Here is a 4,115-nt window from a genome sequence, read left to right as displayed (position 1 = left end):
GTTATCCCGGTACAGAGTGGCAGTGAGGCGCTCAATGAACCAGTTATCCCGGTACAGAGGGCAGTGAGGCGCTCAATGAACCAGTTATCCCGGGACAGAGGGACAGTGAGGCGCTCAATGAACCAGTTATCCCGGTACAGAGTGGCAGTGAGGCGCTCAATGAACCAGTTATCCCGGTACAGAGTGGCAGTGAGGCGCTCAATGAACCAGTTATCCCGGTACAGAGTGGCAGTGAGGCGCTCAATGAACCAGTTATCCCGGTACAGAGTGGCAGTGAGGCGCTCAATGAACCAGTTATCCCGGTACAGAGGGACAGTGAGGCGCTCAATGAACCAGTTATCCCGGTACAGAGTGGCAGTGAGGCGCTCAATGAACCAGTTATCCCGGTACAGAGTGGCAGTGAGGCGCTCAATGAACCAGTTATCCCGGGACAGAGGGACAGTGAGGCGCTCAATGAACCAGTTATCCCGGTACAGAGTGGCAGTGAGGCGCTCAATGAACCAGTTATCCCGGTACAGAGTGGCAGTGAGGCGCTCAATGAACCAGTTATCCCGGTACAGAGTGGCAGTGAGGCGCTCAATGAACCAGTTATCCCGGTACAGAGTGGCAGTGAGGCGCTCAATGAACCAGTTATCCCGGTACAGAGGGACAGTGAGGCGCTCAATGAACCAGTTATCTCGGTACAGAGTGGCAGTGAGGCGCTCAATGAACCAGTTATCCCGGTACAGAGTGGCAGTGAGGCGCTCAATGAACCAGTTATCCCGGTACAGAGTGGCAGTGAGGCTCTCAATGAACCAGTTATCCCGGTACAGAGTGGCAGTGAGGCGCTCAATGAACCAGTTATCCCGGTACAGAGGGACAGTGAGACGCTCAATGAACCAGTTATCCCGGTACAGAGGGACAGTGAGGCGCTCAATGAACCAGTTATCCCAGTACAGAGGGACAGTGAGGCGCTCAATGAACCAGTTATCCCGGTACAGAGTGGCAGTGAGGCGCTCAATGAACCAGCTATCCCGGTACAGAGGGACAGTGAGGCGCTCAATGAACCAGTTATCCCGGTACAGAGGGACAGTGAGGCGCTCAATGAACCAGTTATCCCGGTACAGAGTGGCAGTGAGGCGCTCAATGAACCAGTTATCCCGGTACAGAGGGACAGTGAGGCGCTCAATGAACCAGTTATCCCGGTACAGAGGGACAGTGAGGCGCTCAATGAACCAGTTATCCCGGTACAGAGTGGCAGTGAGGCGCTCAATGAACCAGTTATCCCGGTACAGAGTGGTATTGAGGCGCTCAATGAACCAGTTATCCCGGTACAGAGGGACAGTGAGGCGCTCAATGAACCAGTTATCCCGGTACAGAGGGACAGTGAGGCGCTCAATGAACCAGTTATCCCGGTACAGAGTGGCAGTGAGGCGCTCAATGAACCAGTTATCCCGGTACAGAGGGACAGTGAGGCGCTCAATGAACCAGTTATCCCGGTACAGAGGGACAGTGAGGCGCTCAATGAACCAGTTATCCCGGTACAGAGTGGCAGTGAGGCGCTCAATGAACCAGTTATCCCGGTACAGAGTGGCAGTGAGGCACTCAATGAACCAGTTATCCCGGTACAGAGGGACAGTGAGGCGCTCAATGAACCAGTTATCCCGGTACAGAGGGACAGTGAGGCGCTCAATGAACCAGTTATCCCGGTACAGAGTGGCAGTGAGGCGCTCAATGAACCAGTTATCCCGGTACTGAGGGACAGTGAGACGCTGAATGAACCAGTTATCCCGGTACAGAGGGACAGTGAGGCGCTCAATGAACCAGTTATCCCGGTACAGAGGGACAGTGAGGCGCTCAATGATATAAATTACAGCAAAATGTATTAACAAAACGGATGATAGTGGTCTTGCCATGGGCCTCCTATGCTCAGCTCAGTCATGTGGAAGTAATGAAAGTTAGGAATCCTATGGCACTCTTTATGAAGACTTAACCTCGTTCTCTTTTTGTAGTCATAACCCGTCACTTCTCTTGCAGTCACAACCAGTCACTCCTCTTTTATCCACAACCACTCACTCCCCTTGTAGTCACAACTTGTCGCTCCTCTTGTAGTCACAAGCTGTCACTCCTTCTGTAGTCACAACCACTCACTCCTCTTGTAGTCACATGCACTCCTCTTGTAGTCACAACCACTCCTCTTGTAGTCACACCCTGTCACTCCTCTTGTAGTCACAACCTGTCAATCCTCTTGTAGTCACAACCTGTCACTCCTCTTGTAGTCACAACCTGTCACTCCTCTTGTAGTCACAACCTGTTATTCCTCCTGTAGTTACAACCAGTCACTCTTCTTGTGGTCACAACTTGTCACCCCTCTTGTAGTCGCAACCTGTCACTCCTCTTGTAATCACAACATGTCACTCCTCTTGTAGCCACAACCTGTCATTCCTCTTGTAGCCACAACCTGTCATTCCTCTTGTAGTCACAACCTGTCATTCCCTTTGCATTTAAAGCCAGTAAATTAATGGGCATTAAATGGATTTAACAGCACATAACATTTTTTGCGATGGTGAGCTCTCTGCTTTTAGAAATCAGGGAATATTATTAATACATACTCGTGGATATATATATATATATATATATATATATATATATATATATATAATATAAATATATATATATATATATATATATATATATATATAATATAAATATATATATATATATATATATATATATATATATATATATATATATATAAAAAAGACTTTTAGAAGAGGCTTTTATTGGGAAAACGTTTCGCTCTGTTTAGCACTTTACCTCTTGACGCTTAAGGTTTTTCTTCACCGCTATTTCTTCGCCCAATTTGGATCCATCCCACATCATTCAATCCTAGCTAAATGATTTAGGTAATTAACATTAACGTTGGCAGAGTTTCTGTCTCGTGATTAGTAGACATAGGAGCGAGTCTTCACGTAGTGCTGAGTGGCTCTCATAAATAAATATAAAAACTCATCACCTACAAAATCTTTCACCAATCAATATTCAATATATATTTTTTTCAACACTACGGAGATCACAATTTTTTCTCATCAACCACCAGGCTTGGTCACGGACCGGGCCGCTGGGGCGTTGACCCCCGAAACCCCCTCCAGGTATACTCTAGGTATACCACTTGTCACTATATGTAAACAACTCGCAGTTCGATTTATGGCATTGTTATTTTCGGAGATGTTTCGTTCGCCAGGTATTTCATATAAACTCCTTGGTGGATCTAAAGTCTTCACAAATAAATTGCTATAACCCGCACTATGTCTTGTTTACATTCTGTTAGTGTAGTGTATCACTGTCGATATTGACGCTGTGTGTTGCTGCTTACACTCTCATGTTAAGTCACAGAGATATACACACTTGTGAAGAGACAAACTGATGCTATACAACAGAAAGCAATAATGATGATGATAATAATAATAATAATAATAATAATAATAATAATAATAATAATGATAATAATAATTAAAATAATAATAATAATAATAATAACAAAAACAATAATAATAATAATAATAATAATAATAATAAAAAATAATAAAAATAATTAAAATAATAATAATAATAATAATAATAATAATAATAATAATAATAATAATAAAAATAATAATAATAATAATAATAATAATAATAATAATAATAATAATAATAATAATAAAATAGTAATAATAATATTACATAATCATATAAAAATAATTATTATTATTAATATTCTTCGTATTATTATTATCCAAAATCCTAATTAATTTTAAATCGACACCATGCCTAAACCTTCTAGGGTAGGGTAGGGTAGGTGCCTGAGCCCGAGCCTTTAGTTCACAAGACTGTCATTCCCATTAGCCCCCTTTGGGCAGGGATGGCAGACCAGAGAGGCCTAGCTTGTGGCTAGGCCTGGGGACAGTTGGTCCCAAAGATGAGGAGGTACTTGTGCCTCCTCCCATGGGAGACTTAGGTCTCAGATACTCCCTAAAGAGGGAGCCAAGGCCGGGCCACCACATGGACAAGGCCCGGGCCGGGAGAATACCGGCTACTCTTTAACTAACTAACTAACTAATTAATTTAAGGAATGCGGAAAGAAAATTAATTTA

Source organism: Cherax quadricarinatus, unplaced genomic scaffold (assembly GCF_038502225.1).
Source record: "Cherax quadricarinatus isolate ZL_2023a unplaced genomic scaffold, ASM3850222v1 Contig1129, whole genome shotgun sequence".
Taxonomy (NCBI): domain Eukaryota; kingdom Metazoa; phylum Arthropoda; class Malacostraca; order Decapoda; family Parastacidae; genus Cherax; species Cherax quadricarinatus.
The sequence above is the reverse complement of the archived record's forward strand: the minus strand, read 5'-3'. Positions refer to the sequence as shown.